Source organism: Mastigoproctus giganteus, chromosome 10, assembly GCF_048544385.1.
Source record: "Mastigoproctus giganteus isolate SK-2022 chromosome 10, ASM4854438v1, whole genome shotgun sequence".
NCBI classification, from domain to species: Eukaryota; Metazoa; Arthropoda; class Arachnida; order Uropygi; family Thelyphonidae; genus Mastigoproctus; species Mastigoproctus giganteus.
The window spans coordinates 18,826,996-18,853,607 of record NC_143584.1 but is presented as its reverse complement, the minus strand read 5'-3'; positions in this window follow the sequence as shown (position 1 = coordinate 18,853,607).

Genomic DNA, 26,612 nt, shown 5'->3' with positions numbered 1-26,612 from the left:
ATTACTTGAATGCTTCGCGTGCTTGTCCTCGCCCCTCGCGTTGTATGACGGTGATCTGGAAGAATGGAGGCAGCGATGATTAAAATTTCCAACATATCTGCTTCCTGAGAATTGGCCAATTACAGAGCTTGAACAAGCAGGGAGAGAGATGGGAGGGGAGACAAGAGATCGTCCGGAGATTAACACTTTATGGTATTTTTCCGCCTCACGTGTTATCGGCTGACAGAGTGTTATTAATGTCAGCATCGGATTTTATCATTTCTACTTCGGAAGATGGTGCTACAGTACAATGCAGGCCTACGATAGATCCTTCCAGTGGATGTTCAGTATATTCACTCCAGGGAAGTGGCTCAGAAAGGAATGTATGCAAACATGGTCCTCAAATCATTACCAGCCTCAGAGATTTATGTGGAGTCGTTTGCTCACTGAAAAACATTACCATTTAACTCTATCATTACAGATAAGCTCATGTGCATTTAACACCATTTCGATGCGCAGTTAGCGATATGAAACTTTTATGTATCTTCAAATAAGATAAACAAATCAGAGCGATGCAGAATTTAAAGCTGAATTTGATATAAATTGCTATGAATTAATTTGAAACGATTCGCAAAGTATAGTCCGACCAATCATCACAACGGAATAACATCGAAAAACTAGTTTCTAACCCCCCCATTCAAATATTTTAGCTGCTTTATTATTTCATTAATTCAGAAAGTGTTGTTTGAATGAAAACGTGTCAAACTTTTCAATTAATTAATTTGAGCATGGCGGATTTAATTTTTTATTGATCAACAGGTCAGCTCTTAAATTAGGGCGTGATTTGGCCTTTTTTCGTTTCATGGTGATTTGGCCTTTTTTCGTTTCATGGTGTTCTGAATGCAGCACACTTTCCTTGTCTTACCATGTCTCCATGAAGCACAATGCAGTCATATACGGTATGTAACAGCACTGATTTGTTAAAGGGAAATTTTACTGGATACTATGACGCAGTAACGAAGGAAGTGGATGCAAAAAAATGATTTTCACTTCTTATACAGACCTGAGAAAAGTTTTGAAGTGAAACTTCTTTAGGGGCGCTCCAGGCAGTTTTCAGATGAGAGTAACTTGCGTTCGTGGGTTGGCAAAAAACGCAACGAAAATGCGACCGTTGCCAAAAGTAAGCGTATTACTGGCACTCTGAACAGCCAACTATCGTACTAGGTTCAGTTACATCGGGAATACCCGATGTAATTGACTGTTTGTCTTCCTTTCTTTTGTTAACCTGTGGAAAATATTCTTCCGATTTTCACGTATCATTTAATTTGGTTAATTAATAAGGTAATAAAGTGTAAATCTGTGTTTTGTATCTTTACTTTTATAGTCTTTGGATAATATTCCTCCTATTTTCGCTTATTAGAATCGCCGTTAATAGAATTAAAATTCAATTCGTAAACGTGATCACAATGACCGGGATTTCTACATATCGTATAACAGTATTTTGTTATGGAGTGTCCATCGTAAAGTGATTTGATCGTAAAGCGGAGGTCCACTGTAGTGAGTTGTAAGGCGTATAGCGTACGTACACGTGCAGTGCGTCCGTGGATTGATAAAAATCGCCAAGAAAATGCGACATGAAATAATTCACCCCCCCCCCCCCCTCACCATTGTAACACTCTGTAATAGGCAGGAGCGACGCATGGCCCAATCAGTACCCCCTACTGATTGCGTCATGCTATTTATTTCGTCACTCTCCACCTTATTTAATAAAATATTTCGACTGAAAATAATTTATAATTCAACATGCCGAAGATTAATAGTTAGCGTTGTAAGGCATATAGAGCACGTATACGTGCATTGCGACCACCAAAACCACCTCCACTGAGTACAAAGGAGAGATCTAAGCTATTTTGACAGCGAAAAAATTACAGCGTGCGATGGAGTTGAACAAAGAAGGCGAAAGAAGGTCCATCCACATCTTCAGAGCCTTACATCTCCCCAGAAATGTTAGAACTGAATTTGGAAGAAGGAGTCATGGAAGTTTATACTGCAAATGAAAACGATGAAGAGGCCTAGAAGCCCAGTCGTACACGAAAAGCGAAGAAGCCAAAACCGATTGCCAGAAGTATTCCATCAAATCATTCAACACATAGCGGACATAATACACAGCAGGAGCAGAAACCTAATTTTAAGAAACAACGAAGCGTCCACGCACAGTTTAAACGTACATCCCTGGATAATGATTTCGGTTCAGTCTGTTCCGTGTGTTTGGTTCAAGAACATTTGTGAAGTAGTAGCAGCTCGAGATCACGCTTTTCAAACAGCATTTCCAAATGAGGATGTAAGCCAAATGTCGGCCTGTAACAGCTGTAGTGGCTCTCTCAAGAACAAAGTGATTCCGGGTCTATGGAATTCAAATGGTTTTAAATATCATTCGATGCCATAGCACTTGCCGAAACTAGATTTGGTAACGGAACGTCTCATATCTCCGAGGCTCCCATTCATGCAGATTCGTTGTTTGCAGCATTCATACGGTCAATACGGGATCCTCATTCAAGTGATAAATGATCGCCTAAAGAAGTTTCACTTACCTTCCGCTATGCGTGCTCGGAACGCACAATTTTTTTTTTTTTTTTTTGATACTGATCCACATAGACGACTACTGTACAAATTGGAGCAGTGCGGCATTTGGGAGAAGCTATGGATAAAGGGATGGTTGAGTGGGCGAAGAGAGAGAGAGTAGTTAGCAATGGGTAATTTTCCTCCTTGGACCCTTGGACCAATATTATTAGTGGACCCCCGAAAATTCAATCTTCTACCCATCGTGGAAGGCTAGAATTTTGGGGGGTTTCATGTTTTCAATATTTATTAATGTTATTGATGAAGGCATATCCCTCTTCATGTCTAAGTTTTCAGATTATACAAAAGTTGGCAGGGTGGTTAATTATAGTAATCATGATAGCCATACTGGCGATCGTTGATCAGACGGGAGGTTTCTAGGTAGTTTAAGAGTTGGCGGTTAATTGATTTCTCCATTACTTTGGAAAGAGTAGAAGTAATTGCAATGGGACCATAACTGGATGGGAGGGATTTATCATCCTTTTTAGGAACTGGCTGTATGGGCAAATTTCCAAGCAGAAGGAAAAACACCTTTGGAATAAGAAAGTGAAAAAAGGTGGCAAAGAACAGGAGCACAGGTTTTGAGAACAGGAGCACAGGTTTTGAGAACAACAGCTACTACAGCAAGATCTATAAAAATTAGGCAAATGGGCTGAGAAGTGGCAATTAAAGTCCGATATTGACAAATGCACGGTATTGGTAGCAGTAATCCCAGAATAACATACCAAGTGTGTGGTACCGCACTCAAGGTAGCAGAGAACGAAAACAACCTGACGATAATTGTACAATCAGGCATGAAGTTCTCCGAGGAGTGCAGAGGCTACTAGGACAGCTCATCGGGTTTTGTCAATGATATACTGGAATTTTGTCAACAGGGATACGGAGTTGATAATCCCGTTGTATAAGGCGATGGTGAGGCTACATCTTGAGTACTGCACACTGTTTTAGAAGCCTCATTTTCGGAAGGATGTGGATCTGTTGGAACGAGTACAGAGAAGAGCGGTGAGATTATAAAAGGGAACAAAAGGGTACTCTTACCAAGGAAGACATCATTTATACAGGAGCATCTGGATACAGGCACCTGCGAGAAGATCCGATTCATTGAAGTTTCTTAGACTGCGAATCGATTATACTAAATGATATCCTTACACTTACTCAGACAACAACCACATAAGGGGTCATAAATTTAAATTAAGGAAGAATGGCTGCAGAATAGATGTGCGAAATTTGCTTTCAGTCGGAGGGTAGTTGATTGTTGGAACAAACTTTGATCTGGTGTTGTGCAAGTGGGTAGTTTGATAAATTTAAGGAAGAATTAGACAGATTATTAGAGGGTGTGAACAGTTTATTTGGGAAGTGTTTTTTTTTTTTTTTGTATATTTGTTTATTTTTTTTACTGATACTGTATAAGCTTGCATCAGTTGCCAATATTAATACCAATAATAAAATTCCTCGTCAATATTAATACTAATAATAAAATGTCTCATCGAGAATCGAATCTAGGTATTTTCCATATAATAGGGAAGATAAGCGATTGTAAACACTATGATCGGACCGCGAGGGCATACGGCTGAGACATATGAAGACAATGACCCTTTCAGATCTCAGGTTACATGTGAATTTCAGGACTGAGGAACAGACTGTTAGATGTAGGAGCACAGTGGTTATAATCATTATTCTTCCCACACAGAGTAGAAAAGGCCCGGATTTGAATTTAAACATGGGCAGATGAATTAGTATGCGTGTGGCCCTAATATGATACTTTCTTTTTGTGAGATGCAGGAAGTCTTCGTTAGTAGCACAGTGGTTATAAACACCATCCTTCCACACCGTGTATGAAAATGTCGTTTTGAATTCGTCAATGACTCGAGGAACTTTTATGGGCATTTTTCACTCCGTGGTTGAGTTAGTCAGTCTGAAGCGAGGATAGCAAAGTTTTTCCCCACGGAAACTCGGATTTTCGTCTAGCAAAATAGGCAAATCGACCAGAGAACACATGCAATTTATGGACATTACATACATGGACAGATGAATAAGTTTTCGGGTGGCCCTTATATGACACTGTTTTGTACCCCATAGAACTGGTGAGGTCATTCAAGCTCAAGGTTAATGCACGAGATATTAAAAATTTGCTTTTCTGAAGCCATAAACTGTTTCTGTTTTTGACCAAATAACGTGTTGGAGAAGCGTGTATACAATATGCACACAAATCAAACATAATATGACTCCTGGTGGCCTAAAATATATCTTACAGAATATGTTGTAAGTTATCAATATACTGTTTGTATCGCACATATTGCCTTTTTTGTCGCTAGAAGACAAACGGTTTTGCTTTTATATCATTTTTATTTTCTTTAACTACAGTGACGAACAAAAAAAACTGCATCACTTGTGAATTTTGCAAATAATGTGTTTTGCCTTGCATTGTGGGTTGCAGAAATGTTCGAAATGCATTTGTTAGATGGGATATATATCTCTGTGGATGAAATCCAATAAAAATACTCCACCTGATATACCTAATTGCCATAAATATCTTCCCAAAGGGTAAAATGCGTAATTAATGGAAATATGAGAAATCATGCAAATGGCAATCATGACAACCAGATATACATTTTATTGCATTTAGCAATTTTAGACGACACTATGTACTAGCAATTTTCAATAGGGTTCAAATCTGTACTGTTGCTAGGCCAGTCCAATTGTAATGCCAGCATTTCTGAGATATGACTGCACCTTAAGGGAGAAAAACGAGGGAAAACATTGGTGTAAGTATGTTTTAAGCCTTGTGAGACAAGAAGACAAATTCATCATTAAATCTAAATAGCATAAAACTTACCAATTTTGCTGTGTGGCAAGGTGCTGAGTCCTGTTGGAAAATGCAGATTTGGACGTCTGTGTGGAGATCCCTAATAACGGGTTTCAGGCACTCCTCCAAGATAGCAGCGTAGGTTTCTGCATTCACCGTTCTGATAAACTTAATTCGCCCCGCCCCTTGCTTGTTATGCATCCCCAGACCATCTGACCGGCGGGGAACTTCACAATCGGTGTTATGCAGTCAGGATGGTATGCCTCCGATTTTCGTCTTCTGACATATCGCTTCCCACCCGAGCCATGCAGACTGAATTTCGATTCGTCAGAAAAGGTAACGGTGTCCCATAGCTCTTTTGTCCATGAAACATGCGTTTTAGCCAAAGCAAGGCGCTTCTTCCTCATTTGTTCTGTCAACAAAGGCTTCTTCTTGGGCCGATAAGCATGCAGACCACATTCCGAAAGCCGTCTTTGGATAGTTCGTGCACTTGTTTCAGCAACAGAGACCATCTCAAAGTCCAGTTTTAGATCAGGAGCACTAGCATGACGATTACGAAGGCATAGCTGTTTCAAATATCTATCTTGGGAAGGCGTAGTCACTGTCTTACGGCCTCATCCAGGTCTTCTCTTTACATCACCGGTTTCGCGCTTTAATTTCAGCACTCGGGATACTGTTGGCTGGTGGCAGCCTATTTTATCAGCGATAGCACGCTTAGAAAGCCCTTCCTGGGACAGAGCAACAGTACACTTTTTTTCTTGGTGTCAACTGAACATATGGAGCCATGCTTACACCTCCGCAAAACAGGATACTAAAGAGCGCGTATACCGTTCCAACGGCGTATTTATAGAAACGGCTGATGCAATACATTGCAATTACTGAATTATGCAATAGAAGCATTATCTGAAGCAATACCTTTGCTTTGCGACAAGTTCAAAGTATTTTATTATTTTTTTTTCAAGTACTTTGACAAGTTCAAAGTATTTTATTATTCACAATGTATAGAAAGTAATCTATACATTGTGCACAATTTATAATGATTAATTATACATGAAAAGTACAGTGATTAATTATACATGAAAAGTACAGTGATTAATTATACATGAAAAGTACAATGATTAATTATACATGAAAAGACTATTTACAGTGATGGTACATAAAAGACTATATACAATGATGGTACATAAAAAGACTATATACAATGATGGTACATAAAAAGACTATATACAGTGATGATACAGTGAAATACTGGGCTTCGGAGTCCAGCAGACTGATCAATACATCAGGTAAGTGTAATCCAAAGAAACAGTTTAGCATTTTACTGAACCTCAGGAGCAAGAATTCTTTTTCTCCGTTTAAACAATTTCTCTGCATAGGTGGAGAAGGCAGTGTAATATTCAGAACAGTTAACCAATCTCGGCAGTTCGGAGCAGTCAAATACATTTGTGAGAAGTTGAAAGTCTAGTCTTAAATCGTCGTACAGAGGACAATGAAAGACGAGATGCTCAACAGTTTCTTGAGCACCGCAACTACAGAGAGGAGTGTTACTTAATCCTAGTGAGAACAATTTAAAGTTAAGACTTCCATGACCGGTATATAAAAACGTAACGTATAAACCAGGATTGAACCAGTCCATTTTCTTGTCGTAATCAACAACCTCGGGAAAAAAACTTAAAGGTCTCCCTACCCAAAGTAGAGGTGGACCAGGTATTTTGCTATGCTCTACAACATTCATTTCTCATTCTTTTAATGTCTACATTTTCTTGCAAGTCAGTATTATATGTTATGCCTTTTACAATCGCAGGAATATTTTTTCTTCTACAATATAAAAGATAATGTAACATTACTTCATATTGGATTGGCAGTCGATGACTGAGGACCTGGAGAGCAGCTGTAGAGACAGTTCGACAAGCTCTACTTACAGCGAGAAGGAAGAATCTTTGTGCTTGAGTAAGATATTTTTGAACAAGGGAGTTACCGATTCTGTATCCCCAGGCCCCTGCCGCATAACACACAATTGGTATAAATATACAAGAGTAGTATAATTTAATGGAAGATTTCTTTACACCAAAAGTACTCCTGGTAATCTTAATAATTTTATAGGTCATAGCTTTTATTTTCTGAAGTACATATTTTGCATGGTAATTGAAATTAAGACGGTCATCAAAATAAATTCCTAAGTATTTATGCTGCCGAGTGCTCCTAATCATTTCTCCATTCAACTTAATAACAGGTGGTCTATTCACATCAAGAGAGCCTTTTAGCAACATTTGTTTTTTTTTTTATTAGTAGAAATTTGAAGTTTATGTGTTTGACACCAGATATCCAAGTCCTCTAGAACTTCATTTGCTCTGCACTCTAGCTCCCGGCGGGAATTACCAAAAATCAGAATAGCAAGGTCGTCTGCATAAGCTATCTGAAGGATGTTGTCTCGATCAACCGAGAGCCACCCATCAAGGACCATGTTCCAGCACACAGGGCCAAGAACAGAGCCCTGAGGGCAGCCCCTAGAAACAGATCTGGAGACAGAGCAGAATCCTGAGGAAACTGTGATGCTGCGAGAATCAAAGTAATTCGAAAGGAGACGGTAAATAGGAGCAGAGACCCCGGCCTCTCTGGACCTCGCCAGGACACTCGGCCACCAAACAGTGTCGAATGCCCCTTGGAAATCAACAAAGAGACCGAGGACATATTTAGAATTGGAATTTTGAACAGAACTCAAAACCTGACGAATAGCATCAACAGAAGACCTTCCACGTGTAAAGCCAAATTGAAGTGGGGAACTTAGGTTTCTGTCTAAATAGTAATTTAGAAGACGAGAAACAATTAATTTTTCCAAGACTTTGCCAAGGATGGGTAGCAGTGCAATGGACCTGTAAGAGGCCGGATCATTGGAGGGTTTGTCAAAGGACTTAAGCAGAAGTTTAAGTCTAGCCTGTTTCCAAGCCAGTGGGAATAATCCTGAAGACAGACAAGCATTCAAAAGATTTAATATAATTAATGGGCATTTTTTCCAAAATCTTTTAAGTACAGAAACCTCCAGGAGATCTTGTCCAGGACATTTACCATCCCTTAAAGTTGAGATAGCAGATTCCACCTCAGTATCCGTAAAAGGAGCTTCGATTCGGGGCCCTTGGTAAGATAAATGATCTAATCTCATTGTAGTTTGGATGGTGTTTTCACAGGAGGCAGTGTCCTCATGGAGCAAGCCGTCCAAGATAGCATTTATGGACAAACTCCAGTCCACGGTTTCATTACCATTTTAAAATAATAGAAGAAAGAACATCGCCGGGATGAACCTTGTTAGTAACAAGTGGTCAAGGGCTTCCCTCTCAGCTGTCGCATTATCTCTTCAAACCCTGTTACGGTCGGTGACCGTGGTAACGCCACCAGAGTTTGGGCCGCCCTGGTGGTTGCTGACCCCCTCATTACTGTAACAAAAATTTCTAGTCTTTGCACCACACATGCCGCATGTGCATGCTTGGAAGACTGTTTTGGAAAAATTTATGTGGTTTCTCTGTACGCTCAATGTAGTCAGGCTGGGCAGGCCATAGAGCCATTTCTAAATTACATGGAAGACGTTTTGATCCGTTTATCTGGTTTTCCCGTCATTTTTATGATGGATGCTAATGCTCACTCCCAGCTTTGGAATAGCCCCACTACAGACTCTAAAGGTGAGCTTTTGGAGGAGCTTATTCAGTCCAATAACCTCACTCTGTGGAATACCCCAGGCCATCCTCCTACTTTTGTTTCTTCCATGGGTCAATCTTATATTGACATTACCCTTTCAAATTCTACTCTTGGTTATGGCATTTCCAACTGGCTTAGCCATACTTCGTGGTGCTCGAGCGACCACAATGTCATCACTTTTATGATCAGTTTAAGCAACAATCCTAGAGTTATTAGGTGCTGTTTTGATTTCCCGCGTTTTAAGACAAAACACATTGATTGGAATATCTTTGATGTAAAGGTACATGAGCTTACTTCAGAAGAAATAATCGTCCAACTTGGCTCGCTTCCTGCTGATATGCAGGTTTCTAGGGTTCAATAGATTCTAATCACTGTCTGTGAGTCCACTCTAAAAAACGAAAAATGAATAGTGTTTCATGGTGGACCCCAAATCTCACAATTCTCAGAAGAAACTTACAAAATGCTCGTCGTAATTTTCAGAGGGCAAAGAGAGCTAACAGGCCCAGAGATGAGATTGACAGACTTGGTGAGTTGTATAAATCCAATAGAAGGAGTTATTTCAATACCATTTTCCAAGAGAAGAAACTTGCCTGGGCAAGGTTTGTTCAGCATAACATAAATGAAGATCCGCGGGGATTTGCTTTGCGACATACATTTTTTTACATACATTTTTATTACATATATACACAGATACAAACACTTTATATTTACAATCGTCGCCTTCTGCGTAAAAATAAAAACAATTTTAATTATACAGCTTCACTTGCAAGCAATAAAAAGATATACTATGTGTGTATGTATGCGGATGTACTTGTTTTGGGTGGCACCTAGACGTTTAGTCGAACTCCACCTTGGAAATTCTGTGTTGAGAGAGAGAGAAACTGTCTACACTCTACAGCAATCAACACCCTGTCAATCACTGCCCATTTCTAGGCTTGAGTAGTTGTGCCTGCTTCTATTATCTAGTGCTGCTGCACTAATTTGTCGTCCAGTGGAAGGAGTGCAATACCAAAGGACAGGAGCTCTCAGGTTGCCCAACCCGAGGGAAAAAAAAAAAAAAAAAAAAGAAATAATAATAAATAATAAATAAATAAATAAATAAATAAAAAAATAAAAAAAAATAAAAAAAAATAAAATAAAAAAAAAAAAATAAAATAAAATATAAAATAAATAAATAAAAAAAAAAAAAAAATAAAATAAAAAAAAAAAAAAAAAATATAAAATAAAATAAAAGAAAAGAAATAAATAAAAAAAAGTTAAAATAAAATAAAAATATGTATAGTTAATACCATTATATACATTGAATGTTATTACTAATTTAAGACCACAACAGTTGGTTTCTAAGTTAACAGCTGTTTGACCTAGTAAGGTAGAAATATAAGTTCATGAACACATCACTCTACTGTCCACTTCTAGAATTAGTAAACAAGGTGCGTCTTCTTTTAAACACCTTGTCAGAAAAGGATTGGAATGCTGCAAAGTTCTTGGCATCTTGAATCAAAATATCGAGGTTGTCAGTCCTAATAGGTTGAGTGCTGTTAAATAGTTCTTGTCTGAAGTCGTCATAAGCCGGGCAGTAAAGCAGAACATGCCTCCAATCTTCTACAGCCCCACAAAAACACAAAGGGTCAGGTTCGAGTCCAAATTTACACAATTTATCCCGTAGTGAACCATGTCCAGTAATTAAATACGACGTTGTCATTGAAGGATAAAACCATCCCATAACTTTCTTATTTACAGCAAATGTTGCATCTTCAATGAACTCCCTGGTAGTGAGTCCCGTTTCACTGGATTGCCATCTGTATTTCCACTTCTCAGTGAATTTTGTCCAAAGATTAATTTTCTCCTGCCGAATGTCCGGATGGCCGGATTACTTGCAATGTCGAGGATTTGAGTTGGCAAACCTTTCTTTAAGTTAGAAATCATGCCTCGGTATGCCACATAAAGGTCAATCGGAATACAACCTGAGATCACTTGTAAAGCATTGGTTGATGTCGTTCTGCAGCATCTGTGTGTTGCCAATATCATCTTTCTCTGCAATGATAAGAGTTTGGCCTTCACTGTGACGTGAGTAACCCTAGGAAACCATATGGCAGCCGCATATACTACAATTGGCAAAAATATAGCCTTATAATATAATGCCAAAGTTTTGTGCTTTATACCCCATTCAGCTCTTGAGAGCCTAATCACATTGGCAGTAAACTTGTTAATCTTTTCAGCTAAGTTCTTTACGTGGGGGATAAAAGAAAATTTATCATCAATTATGAGACCAAGATATTTATTTTGAGAAACATAAGGAATTTGGACATTGTTGATATGGAGTTTAGGAGGTCTGTTATAATCCAATTTATTGTTGAAGATCATCATTTTAGTTTTCGTCTCAGAAATTTTTAATTTGTTTATTTTAGACCATTCCAGCAAATCATCCAGGATTTCTTTCCCATGTGTTTCTAGCATACGTCTTGACCTGCCTGGTATGCACAGCGCTAAATCGTCGGCAAATGCTATTTTATTGCAAATTTGACTTTCTTTTAGTAACCACTGGTCTAAAACAGAATTCCAGAGGAGAGGCCCAAGGACCGAGCCTTGTGGGCATCCTCTGGAAATGAATTTTGAAAATACCAAGTGTTGTGAGATGACTTTTATCTGCCTATTTGAAAAATAAGATCTCATAACCTGATATAGTAAATCATCACATTCTGCCTCTCGAAGTGACCTGAGGGCGCTCTCCCACCAGAGTGTATCGAAAGCGCCCTCAAAGTCGATAAAAACAACCATCATGTATTTTTTGTCTGTAGTTTTGCATAGATTCACCAAATTTCTGATGGCATCTTCGGTGGAGGAGCCTTTTTTAAAGCCGAATTGTGAATTAGAACTCATATTACTTGCAGCCAAAACCTTCTGCATCCTAGGCGCTAATAATCTCTCATAAAGCTTTCCAAGATTTCCTAGAAGGGATATTGGGCGATATGCCTTGGGATCCGTTGCCAGTTTTCCAGGCTTTCTGAGCATCTTTACTAATGCAATCTTCCAAAAATTTGGAAAAGTCCCCTCTAATAGACATTTGTTGAAAACATTCAACAATATATGTGGAAAATATTGGTGAAATCTTTTGATCGCCACATTTTCAACTAAGTCCATTCCAGGACATTTTGACTGATTGATTTTAGAAATTGCAAGTGCAAGTTCATCTAGACTAAATAGTTCCGTATCATTTGATCCCTTGTAAGATCCGTTAACGAACCTTATCTGAGTTTGTTCGGTGGTGTCTTGCTCTGGGTGATCATCAGGGAAAAGTCTCTCTATAATAGCTTCAACCGTGGAGAGCCAATCAGTAGTCTGACTTCCGTTAGAGTAAACAGAACTATATATCTCAGGAGTTGCAAGTTTGTCACTTTGCGACAAACAAAATGACTGTAATCAAACAGTATCTTATACGTTTCACTACAAATGTTACTTTTTTTTTAAGGTGATGCAGTTTTTTTGTCCGCCACTGTACAATGCTCATACAAATCGAACACAAATAATCATAACAGCCTCAACAATTTGATTTTGGTCAAGGTAATCTCACAGCTCAACATTTAGTGACCCTTCCTTTTGTAATTTCTCCAACAGCTACACAACCTTTTCTTACAATAATAAACAAACACAAAATTTATCCTAGCGGTAGTTCATATATCCAAGTGTATTTTATCATCATTGTAAATTAAGAGTGAACTATGATCAGTTTGCCTCTTAGTTGGACTGAAATATTCGAGTCAAAGTTTTGCTAACTTACTACTCACGTACAGTGCGAAAAAAGCCCATAAACTTCGTCCCATCATTGACGGAATTCAAACCCAAGCCTTTTCCACACGATGTAGAAAGGATGATGACATTTATTCTAATACAGTACTTGGCTCCATGCTGGTAAACTTTTCAAGACAGTTTCGTGGCAATGGTGGCATACTTGACTAGCGTGTTTACCTTAGCAGGAAGTATTGCGGCTATGATTACTGTCCTTCCACACCGCCTACAAAAGGCTTGAGTTCGAATACCGTCAAAACGAGAGGAGTTTTTTAACTTTTTACGGAAATCCGTTTTCCCTTGCCAAGTTAGTCAGCCTCGAGGGGAGTGTTGCCCGTTTTTTATCTCCCGGGAATTCGGGTTTCTTGTCTAGCAAAACAGGCAAATCGACATTAGAATACACGCAATTTGCAGACATAATGTACACTACCCTCGTAACTTTAGTTGCTTTAGTACAAAGACAAATAAGCTGACAGGTTCCCTGATTTTTCTTCTGTTGAGCATGTTTCGGACATGATTGGAGGTAACTTGGAGCCATGTCTGAACCAACCTGAACCACAGTAGTTTTCAGAATTTTAACAGTTAACGAAGTGATGGAAAGGATATTCCTGAAAAGGGGGCAGACACCTCTTTCACTCAATGCCAAGACACGGCAATTTGGATCATTGCTAGAGGTGGGAGAGGGAATATTCTTTGTACTGATGTATGTTGGTTTTTCACGTTAAATAAAGAACTGCTGTTTTGATTATTTCGTGGTTTTAAACTTATCTGTAAGGGTAAAGGAAAGGAAGGTAATTGTAATTTGTAATTAATAAATAGATAAATCAACCGACACTTTTAGGGTGGGAAACATTTCTGACATTGAATATATGTCGTACCCGTTGGCGAATGACGAAAAACTGTTCATTGGGTTAAATGTGCCTGTGTCGCAGTTGGTAAATAAATGAGGTAGAATAGTCTCTACTTTCTGATGAACCTTGATGGCAAAACTTTCCATTGGCAAAACAAAAAACAAAAAAAGCCCAGGGTTAGACTTCATTGAAGCAGAAGTAATTAAGAAGCTTGCAGAGACGCAATCAAATCTCCTTCTCAGCCTGTACAACCATTGTCTGGAAGTTGGACTCTTCCCAGATGACTGGAAAGAGGCCAATCTACGCCTCATTTTGAAGAACCCAAGTAAACCACCAGAGCAGCCAAGGTCATACAGACCCATAGCACTCCTTCCCATTTTAAGCAAAATATTTGAACGTCTTCTCTTATCCAGATTGGAAAAACACTATAAAAATGCAAATCTCCAGTCTCCAAACCAGTTTGGCTTTCGGGCAGGCCGTTCAGCAGAAGATGCTCTTCGGCAGCTCACGGATTCCGTCAAAAATTCAGCCACCAAATACTTCTTAGTAATATCAGTGGATTTCGCTGGGGCCTTTGACTTGCTCTGGTGGCCAAGTATACTACGAAGACTCAGAGAAGCTAGCGTTCCAGCAAATCTTTACAGCTGCATACAGGACTATCTTCACAACAGAAGTGTTACAGTCAGAAATGCCTATCGACAAGTCTCCAGAAATGTCTACAGAGGATGCCCCCAGGGCTCTGTCCTTGGTCCTTTCCTATGGAATGTGGTCATGGACGAGTTCCTGAACCTAGACCTGGGAGATGTTTCCACCCAAGCCTTCGCAGACGACTTGATACTGACAGTCACTGGAAACTCCAGAGCTTCCCTGGAAACAACAGCCAACGGAGCCCTTACAAAGCTAGAAAAATGGGCCAGCCTCCATAAACTCCATATATCCACTGAGAAAACTACTTCAATTCTACTCAGAGGAACCCTTCAAATAAGCAGGCCGCCGCAGATTAAAATTGCTGGTAGAACTATCAAACTGACAACTGAGATGAAGTACCTTGGGGTAATTCTCGACCCCAAGCTCACGTTTTACCCGCATATAGACTACCTTCATCGCAAAGTCAGGAACTACACGGCAATGGTAGTGAGGATCAGCAGGTCTGACTGGGGCCTGAATCGCCGCTCGCTGCACATGCTATACAAAGCTGTATTCATTCCCACTATAACCTACTGTGCAGGTGTCTGGTTTCATCGTGCACTCATTGTTCGTAACCAAAGGAAGCTCACCTCCATCCAGCGTAATATCCTTCTCACTATCACTCGTGCCTGCTGCACAGTAAGCAACCCAGCGCTCCAAGTCTTGGCAGGAGTTCTCCCTCTGGACCTGCAGATAATTCGCAAAGGTGTGCACTACCGGCTCGCAAAGGGACTCCCTACCACCGTCCTGGATTTCACTACAAACCCAGCAAACACCATCAAAGAAGAAAAAAAACGCCTTGCAGTCTACCTTCTTAACGCCTGGCAAAACAGATGGAATACCACCCCCAAAGGTTCCATTACTAAAAAATTCTTACCTGAAATAGCCCAGATCTACCCTAAAGCTCCATCATGGTACAGTCCAGGGTTATATACCACTTTCCTGATTACAGGCCATGGATCTATAAATTACAAACTTGCCTCTATGAACATCGTGGATGATCCTCGCTGTCTTTGTGGTGAAAACGAAGACTGGGATCACCTATTCCATGTTTGCCCGCTCTACGAGGACTTGCGAACGTTGCTCATATCAAAAATACATGCCCTGCCTCGAGGAAATGAACATTTTCTGATCAATGAGGAAGACCAGTACCACGCTTTTTCTGCCTTCGCCCATGATCTCTTCACCAGAAGAAGATCACTGGTACAACGTCCTGGAACTGATGCACATTGATGAACACTCTTTCTCATATACTGAGCATCTTCACCTAGATTGTGACCACTTCTAGCTACTGGACTTGACACTCAGGTCGCTTGAATTGTTTCATCCGTGTCTCTCTTGATACGTGATTGCCTTCCCACCCTCTCGAGGGGCCTCTTCTTCCACTTCCGCTTAGGTGAGAGAATTCCCACCCAACCTGTGGAGGATGCCTTCCCTTACATCCTCCGTCGCTCTGTCTATACCTCCTTTCCTTTACCCTCTCCAGTACATCCTGTACTCCCTGTACCCTATTATTTTATTTTATATATATATATTTTTTTTTTTTTTTTTTTTTTTACTTGGTCTCTTTCCAGGAAGCTCAGGTGACCTGGAGGAGACTAGCCAGAGAATTATGGGCAGCCTGGCTACCTCCTAGTGGTGTGTGCGGGCAACGTGGGGTCCCATCAGGGGCCCTGCGGCCAAAAGCCAGGACACCCAACAGAACCCAGCACAATACTTCATTTACAACACAAAAAATTTTTTCTGGCTTTCACAGTGATACTGTTTGTCTCCACAGAGTATATATGGCGCAGATGTGGGAAACCACCGGAGGCGCCTTTCCCCCAAAACTATGCACACTATGCACACTATGAACCTTGATGGCAGAGGAATATAACAAGTTGAAGTTCAGATTCGTCACTGGCCAGATTATCATTTTATGAAGTACTCTCCGGAGTGCTTGAACGCATCTTACTTCAAGAGGTTTTAAATTGCTGTTGTTGGTGGTAGCGTCAGTTTTTAGGAGCATCAGCGATTGAGATAATATTCCGTGTATTTTTTCTGTATAAGTGTGTGTTCACGGTAGATTTGCATCTTGTGCAGGCTGAAAAACCTGAAATAAATCAATAGGAAGATTTCTACTCCCTCTGCCTGAGATCGACTAATTACAGAGACTTTAGGAATTCCTCCAGTCATCGACGAATTAGAAATTCCTGCAGTCATTGGTACACCACTGATCACGTTCCTTTCCACGATTGCAATAGCAATATCCCCACTCCGGCGCCCCCGTAGCCAGGTGGGAAGGAGCAGCAGTGCGTAGCACACGCTTCTTGATTAGACCGGGGTTCGAGCCCGTGACCACCAAATACGGAGGATGCGGAAAGGTCAGAGAATGACCACCGCATATCCCCGGAGTAATATGGCCTTAGTTGCTAATGCTCCCAAAAAACCAAAATAACAATACAAACATAACAATATCCCCAATCCGCTTTTCGGTGAGGAGATTTGCAAATCGTTCAGAGCACGACATTTGCTCTGGGGGTATATTAGCACTATTTTTTTTTTTTTTTTTTCATGTAATTCTCTTCCGCATCCTCTGGAGAACATACCTGCCAAATTTGGTTGGTATCTTCCATTAGATTGCGCTCCAGACAGCTCTAAATGCTATACTTTAATTGTGGCCACCCAGTGTTTTCGCCACAAATGGTTTGTTTAGTTCGGTCTTTAAATTTCCCGAACTTAATTAATGTAAATAATAATGATTATTAGCTTTTTTTTTTCCAGTTTCCATTTTAAGAGAATTACGGTTGATGGCCACTGTAGTTTATTTTCATAATAATTAGTTCATTCTTTATCATGTGCAAGATCTGAATGACTGTTTTCTACTGGTGCATGTTAGAGAGGCAACGAGAGAGAGAGAGAGAGAGAGAGAGAGAGAGAGAGAGAACAATACTCTTGATCTGATTATTAGCAGGAATTCATCATGTGTTAACTGCAGATAAAAGTACCACCAGGTGGCAGTGATCACAGTATGTTGATGTGGGATTTCCTTAAAGTTCTAATTGTCATCAAGGGTAAAGGGAAGGACTCTTGCTTTCGTTTGGTGACTAAGTGCTCTTAGATAGTTTTAAAATTCTATACAGTGGGAACAAGTGGCGATATTACCAACAGCAAGTTCTAAATGGGAAGCATTTAGGGAAGTAATCGTAGATGCTTCTAGACTCTTCATACCAACTAAGCAATACTGTACAAGGCTTAGCCCTAAATTGATGTTAAATGAACTGATGAGACTCGTGGCAGAGAAGAAAAATGTATGGGATGCATATAAATTATTAGGTGATACAGAAGCTTGTAGATATAAACTAGTTTGCAATCAAGTCACAATGGAGATTAATCAGGCTAGGGCAGATTATGAAAAGTCATAATTCAATTTTTTTTTTTGCATCCTTTTCAAAAAAAAAAAAAAAAAAAACAGCAAAGGCTTCTTTACTTTTGTAAACACTGAATGGAAGAGGATGAATACAGGCAACAAGGGGGTAAGCAAATCCTTAGCCGTAATTATGAGAGCATTTTTGGATTCAGGGGAAGGTCTCTGTGGATTGGAGATGTGCGAATGCATCTCTATTTCAAAAAAGAGGATTAAAGGGTCACATAAGATTTATGGGCCTGTTAACTTCTATTGCAGAAAAAATAAGGTAGTCACTGATTAAAGAAGTAATGCAGGACCATCTTTGGGGCTATTTTGTCTGACTAATTTGATTGGTTACTATGATGCAGTAACAAAGGAACTGGATACAAAATGTAATTTTGATATCGTATACTTTAATTTCAGGAAAGTTTTTGATACTTTTGCACATAAAAGACTGCTGTACAAATTAAAGCAGCGTGTGTAGGGGGGGGGGCATTAACGGCAAGTTACTGCTTCTGATAGAGGGATGGTTGAGTGGGAAAAGACGGAGGATGATTATCAATGGACAGTACTCTTCACGGACTATTGCTATTAGTGGAGTCTCCTAAGGTTCGGTCCTGGGCCCATTATTGTTTTCTATATTTATTAATGATATTGATGAAGGTGTATCAGGCTTAGTGTCCCAAAGGTTCGCAGGGTGATTAATGACAGTAATGATAGTATGCTACTGCAACAACATCTAGAAAATTTAGGCAGATGTGCTGACTAAAATAAAAAGTTTATTTTTATTTTATTTTTCTAATTTTTTGAGGGGGACTAGCTGTGGATTTCCTAATACCTTAATTATTTTCTATGGATCATGGATACTCTTCGTTATATAACTCGCAATATATACTGCAAGAGGAAACGATATAGCATTCTCGTAAGTTCTACTATGTGTGTACTTCAAAAATTTTACGCCTGGCATTACAGGCTGCTCGTCTTATCTGATTTCGTATACGTTGTAGCAACTTACGTGCTGAAACTGTCTTCTTTCGTTGTCTCGTGGGATTCGTTACTCTTTTACATCTTAATATTTTGAAATTGGTATTTTTGATACTTTGAAATCTTATTGTTTTTGAAAAAGAAAACAAAACACACAACAAACTAAAAATATGCTGAAGAATGATTAAATATGAACAGTTAAATGCTAATATACATATAGTTTCTATTGCTTCGAAATAATTAAAAAAAAAATGCCCATCGCACTGTTCTCCCAGTAAAAGTCACTTCAATTTGTAATCATTCTAGCCGACCGGGCTAGCCGGGTGGGTAAAGTACGTGTCTGGCAACCCAAAGGTCTTGGTTTCGAATCCCGCTTCGGGCTTGGATCAGAGTAGTGCAAAAACTTTGGGAGGTGTATTATGGCCACAGAAGCCGATGCGCCAACAACTAACAAAAAAAAAAAAAAAATAATAATAATAATACTCTCTCTCTCGGAACTCTCTTTGTCTCTGGGTGCCTTATCATTCGGGTGAACTGCTCTGCAAATCATGCTATATTATTATTAAAAAAAAACTGCAATGGCTTTTTTAATTTTTTTAAAATTTATTTTTACACTCCGTATTACTCTTGTGTGCAAGTTAGCTTTTTGTACCAGTAGTTGTTGGACGTTATCTATTTCTGGGGTTCGCCAGTTGTGGGAGTTCCTGATTGACTGTTTTACTTCTTTCTCCCGAATCTTCTACTCTCTCTCATCTCTTGTACGTCCTTGGTTTTCTTCAGTTCTAGTTCTATCCAGAGGGCTTGGCTGTTATGTCTTACTTCACTGCTTCATATGTTGCCCCAGAACTCCTCGATTGTCTTCTGCTCGGGTGATCCTTTTCCGTCATCTCCGAGGCACTTGTAGAAGGTGCGTCGGTCCTCATCGAAGATTCGGTTGTTCATTTTACTCTGGGAACTCTCTTTGTATCGGCGTAGTCTCTTGCTGAGTGCGAGGAGGTCCTGCTTCAGTTTATCGAAGTATTCCCCTCTTCTCTGATTTTTGGCTTCGTGTTTGCTGTGGACGCTGTCTCTCTTGAGGATGATCCTCACTTTTCCAATCAATTTCTTACCCCTATTACCCGTTAGTACTGGGTCAATTGGCCAATCTTGACTCTTAATTCTTCTATTTTCTGCTAAAGTCTTCTTTCCCGTACTGGCGGTTCCTTCTTTTTTCGGTTCTTCTGCTAGTCGTCTCTCGTTTCTCTTCCATTAATCTTAGTTGCTGCTATGGCAGCACAATAGGCTGTGTGGATGGCCTCCAGTGTTGCACCATTGTTGTTGAGGTAACATGGTATTGTTTGCCGATTGAGATGGTCTGTGACTCTCCACAGGATTTTTTTGCGCCTCTGCTTCAGTATCACACGGGTCTTTGTGGGGTCGATTCCTTCAAATTCTTTACGGCCTTCTTCAACTCGTCTGCTATTCTGGATATCATGACCTCGTCTCTTTCTACTTCTGCTGCTCTGGGTTGTATTTCTTCTTGTTCCGTGTTATCCATATTCGTTATTGTTTGTAGTTGATCGCTCACGTCCTGCTTGATTTTTTCCAAGATCGCAGGGTCTGTCAGGCTCTTCGTGACGATGATCCTTCTCTGGTCGGCTATTTGGTGACCTGAATATTAGGGAATCGTTACAACCACTTGGTATGTAGTCTCGACCTGTACATTGCCATATCGATCTCTAGCTTGGTTATTTCGTAGTATGCTCGCATGATGTACGTTTTCATTTCGATGCTCCACTTGATGCGTTGGCGTTTTCTTCTTTCCTGGGTGGTCACTAGCGCTGTTGCGCAGGAAGCACTTCCATTGGTGGGGTTGGATGGTCTTGCTCTTTTCTTGTGGTAGCCGTACGGGGGACAGCGCCACTTGCTCCACTGTCTTTCTCTGGAGACAGTCTCCGACTTTTCGAACCGACTGACTAAGGCGTGAAAGCGAGTGACTTTATCCTGCGCCACACTCGATGCAGTATGATTATTATTTCTCTTCGATATCATTCATCTATGGAGGTGGACCGTTCAGCTTACATCCAGTGGTAGCTTTAGCTCTTGGGAGTGACACCAGACGACACCACAATCTGCCTTAGCCGTCACTCCGACCTTGGGGTAGGTAGGTCCACTGGAGCAACTTTCGCGATGTTTATTTTATTATTTATTTTTCATTTTATTATTATTATTATACCATTCTCTCCAGCGTGATGGAGCCGCGTTCGCTTCGGCCAAAGAGGAACTTACTACTGTAATAATAATAATAATAATTATTATTATTATTATTACAGTAATAAGAAAGAATTCTTGTTTGTTTTTGGTTTCTCGACCATAATAACGCTAGATTCCAGTTTTCGAACCGACCCCTAAGCCAGGCTGATCGTTCTCTAACATTCTTAGACCTATGAATAGTACATGCTGTGTTGCTGTGGCCCTGTTCTACAGTACAAACTGTATTTTTACTTCTGCGCTATGCATACACCATCACACGAAAATGCAATACTGTTAATATCGATCCCAAACTGTTCATTGAGTGGAACTGAACATTGCATGAATCGACTGTATATCCCATCCCCCATTACTCGCAGTATTTTTGTGTGATACCTTCCTGTATTTTCCAAACATATGCATTTAACTTCTCTGGATTAAACTGCATCAGCAAGTATAAAACCAGTGGATGGCACATATCCAGATTTGCTTAGATAAGCACGGCTGCATGAGTTTTTCATACTTCAACTGTTGGATAGTTTAGAAATTAAGTTGGCACTCAGTCAGCAGCGTTATTCTGTACGTACAGAGAGAAAGACAATCTAGATAGATAGGTAGTAGGAAGAAACAGGAAAGAGAAAGAATAAAAGAAAGACAGAAAGAATGAAAGGGGAAGCTGGTGTGAGGAATACACAGAGAGCGATATAGAGTTATTTTGAGAGAGAGAGAGAGAGAGAGAGAGAGAGAGAGAGAGAGAGAGAGAGAGAGAGAGAGGTAATCAGTTTTGTGACATCGTCTGCTAGTAAATGGTTCACATTTTCAAGGTGTCTGAGAACGAGGCTGATACACTGGGAATGACCCTGGCAACGAGACTGGATGAGTTTGAGCCAGCGAAAGCCCACACAACGACAGTCACAGTGGGGTCTAGTCAGTTATCCCCGCCGCGATTCAAACCCCTACGGCCGAGACAGCGGGGTAGCTGCAGTGATGGAATTCGTGCCAGCGATCCCGCAAGCGTCGACGTCACCGGGATAAAATGAGGAGAGGTGAAAGGGTAAGAAGTTCAGGAGCGTCTGAAAGCTGTTAAATACGTCTCCGATCAAAATGAGTGGGGCGTGGAGTTCTGGTTAAATACGACACCACCGATGTGCTTTTACATCCACCTGCCTGTAGGTTACAACCACTTGTCCCTGGTGGCCAGAGACTCTCGTCGCACCCTCTAGCGATGCCTTTTTGGCTTCTACCCAACATTTTAAACGTGCAGTAAGTGACACGCACACTCCACACTTTCTTTCAGTTCCCCCCCTTCTCTCTCTCTCTCTCTATTATATCGTCTTTGTTTCGGTCTCTTTTGTTTATTTTTAATAACGAAAGAAAGATGAAATTGCTATTAGGTAGCATCTGCATCATCTGTAATTTAAATATTGTCTTTCTTTTCGTTTTTCTGGCGTTAGACTATTCGGATAAAACTCAACCACCCACTACTTTATTCGTATCTTATCTTACTTATTTGAAATGTATTTATTTATTGCGTATGTGGTAATTGATTGCGATACTGAAACTGATATTCTGTTCCCCGTGAAGCGCTCTTCCGAAACGCAAGTGCTGTGTAACTAACTATATATATAGGTTGCATATTTTTATAGGTTGATTTGCATATAGTGCAGATGAAAAATCCGGAAAAACTCAAGGTGTAAATCTTTTTTTTTCTCCGCCTGAAATCGGAATTTTGGAGTCTATGACGGGACTAGAACCCGGACCTCTCCAAAAGAGTGGCAAGTGGCCAAATCACTATGCTGTTACTGAGGGCCTTATCTGAAATACGATTTGTTACTTGCGCTCTGTTATCCACTTCAGTTACTTATGCGATTCCCATTTTCTATATAATATTCTTCCTTTAATTATATTTATTCACTCCGTATGCTTTTTATATTTATATGATTAATATTTTAAAATTTTCTCGTCTTAATTTTATATTCGGAAGACTTCTGTTCTGTTTTGTTTGTTCTGTTTGTTCTGTTTGTGTGATACCTTCCTGTATTTTCCAAACATATGCATTTAAGTGTTCTGTTTGTTTTGTTTTGATTTAAAGATATGGTAGGTTTACCAGATGATGACAGCCACAACCAGCACCCCCCCTCCATCCCCGGGACAATTAAACAACAAAAAACGGGATACTGAGAAATTCGCCATGTATAGGTAATATGTGCTCTAAAAATGAAACAGAAATATTTATAAAAGAGAAAATATGGCTTAATATATCGTAAAATAATTACTAATTACTTTAATATATTCGAAGAATAATTAATCTGGGGTTAACGTGGGTTGAAAAATTAACATTCCATCACCACTTTTCGCAAATATAGAAGAAAACGTATGCAGCACTGTGGAAGGTATGTCAGATCACGGGCATTACAGATAAAAAAGGTGATCTGCCAATGTATCAAGAGATGCCCCTAGCTATGCCCCTTTATGCGTTCGAAATATGGTCATCGCACCTGAAAGCAATAAAACAAAGGTGACTTTATGAAATCTTGAAATTGTTGAACCGGATCTGTGGCTTCCCGCTTACCATCTCAAGATCGACACTTCTTGAAATCTCGATCTCCAGCCCTGGAAGCATGCGTACGATAATAGTAAAAAAAAATACCCCGACTCTCTCAAAACTTATAACGGAAAAGTTGGATACGTCCTCAATGTCAAATATCGCAAATGCGCTCAGAATAAACATTCGTTTTTTCTGAGTGGTTATAAAGGAATGCTCCCAATTAATATATTAGCAGCAATCAGTGATATGGGGGGTCGATCTCTTTGTATGCAGAGGAAAAGAAATATAGGAAAATTCAGGAAAACATATATAAATATGTTTCGCCCTCGAAAGCCGTTGAACCACTTAAAACTTTCCCACCCGTAATAAACGTTTGAACAAATAAACTGACGGAAAGGCTACCAAACAGATTTAGAGAACTTTGTAAATTGTAAATTCAATTGTCATATATATATATATATATTTCTTATTATTACAACGAAATAATCCTATTCATTATGGGTTGTTAGGAATATGCTATTGATATGTGGCATTAATGCTATTATTTAAGTTAACAGTTATACATAAGGAAATAAGAAACAGGAAAGAGCGAGAAAAAAGAAAAAGTTAAGAGTATAAATAGTTTATAAGTAGAAGAGAGGGAAAATATACTGTATATACACACAAAATTACATATACAGAATTAGAAGAAAGAATATTGTCGTATAACTCACAATCCTGGTGTTTTCGTCAGGTGTCAACCACCAGAATTGCATGCAAAAATGGCAATAACGTGTTTCTATTTCTGATGTTAATTACATTCCAATAAAGGTACAGACAAGATATTTAACATCATAAATAAAGACACGTTTTTGCTTGCAATGCTGGTGGTTGACACATGACGAAGAGAACAGGGTTGTGAGTTATACGGCAGTCTTCTTTCTTCTTGATTCTTCTAATTCTATAGATATTTTTATGTATATATATTTTTTTTTCTGTTATGTTTTTCTCTCTTCTACCTGTAAACTATATGCTCTTATCTTTTTTTCTTCTCTCACCCTTTCCTCTTTCTTTATTACTTATTTTCTTATCGCTTTATTTTCCTTGCATTTCTGGGGTTTAGCTTATGCTGCTGTAGATTGCTTTTGCCTTTCTTGCTTCCTTTTATATATTTTTACATATTTTCGTACTTCTTTTCCTCATATTTTTTATATTACTTTCTATATATATATATAAAATGGTTCAATATCAAAGCAAAATTTGAAAATAAATCTATAAATTTAAACGATCCATATCAACTGTTATTGTTATTGTAATCTTACAATAGCAATTGGCATGGATCATGAAATAGAATTACATTTCATTGTAATTATATTGTAATAATAGAATATAAGCCCTACTATAAACCTTCTTTTAAGGAACAAAACATTTTGGTTAAATAAAAAATAATAATAACCAGGAGCTAAAGGCTTTACCCAGTCACATTTTATTGAACTTCTTTCTGCCCTATTCATATTTAAATTAACCAAATTTAACCAATAAAGAACTTTACACTTTAAGTTTATGCTAAATTTACATTACATAATGGTTTTAACGGTTCTCACATCCAGATAGTTTCGTCCATCTGATCAATGAACACTGATAAGTCGAAGTAGCATTCTAAACACTTTAATTAATGTGGCGTATTAAAACTATGTTCCAGGAAAAGAAATAGAAAATAGAAAAAATAATTTTTCAATTAGGTTTTTCTAAAATATAATTTGAGAATTCAATATCGGTGTGGCAGAGCTGAAGTGTGGCCAGTTATAATAATTTCAAATAATGATTCATAAATTTCCGAATATGTTCTTTCAATATTTCCATTTTATGTGCCGAAATGGTAAACGAAAAGCCAAATAATTTTTAAATTTTCAGTCTGCTTTTGAAACACAAACTTTAGAAAAAAACAGTGTCCATCTCTTGTCTATTATCCTTCAATTCTTCTATAATGGAATGTTTAATCAAAAAACTTGAGTAGATAATAATTTTTCGTCAATTTGAACCCACAAATCAACAAATAATTCTCTCAATCAAATAATCCTCATCGTTCATCCTATTTACGTTCCCAGAACTGCAACGAACAATGAAAACGAGAAACAACGGAGCCATTGAACTCTGTATGTACATGGTGCGGCTAAAAGTAAACGAGAAATATTTTTTAAATCTTTTATTATTTTAAAAATAACAATTTTAACGTTTATCCCCTTCAAAGTACTCTCCAGCCGCGCCTATGCAGCGCTCCATTCGCAATTTCCAGGATCTAAAACAGCAGCGGAAGTTTAATTGCTGCGTTGTGTTCTTCTGAATGTCTGCTGAGTTCTCAAATCGTTTTCCTTTGAAGTTAATTTCAATTTTCGGGAACAGAAATAAGTCGCACGACGCCAGATCTGAAGAATAAGGCTGGTGTTCCAATGTTTTGATCTTGTTTTTCGTTAAAAACTCTCTCACTGCGACAAACAATTTTGACCATCTGTCAATGTGTAACTTCTGCGATTAGTCGAATGCCCATCTGACGGTTTTGGCCCATGATCTCTCGAATTTTTTCAACGTTCTCTGAAGTTGGCGGTCTTCTTGTCGTCGTGGACACCTTCCCTCCCCTCTCCGAAACGTTTGTACCATTCGTACATGTCTGAATCATTGTTTCATTAAAAGGAATCATTCTTGAAACAGCCACGAAATTTGAGTTAGATAAGATAAAATCCTGTGTGACCGAAGTGGATACTAGTCTTGACTTCGAAACCCCCAAGCTTCGGGAGCCCAGCTTGATAGTATTTGATGTAGAAAGGTCCATTCAGAAGGATCACTTAATTAAAGAAATCTACAACAGGAATCTTTATGAGACCATGGAGAAGGAGGATGCTTATAGTGAAACTAAGATAAAATACTCCACTAAAACCAGGGTACGTGATCGCCGAAATTGGATCACAGAAGTATCGTCCAGAATCAGAAAACAATTAATTTTTCAAGAAAGAGTCTTTCTAGGCTGGTCCTCACATAGGATAATTGATTTTGTACCAGTCTTGAAAT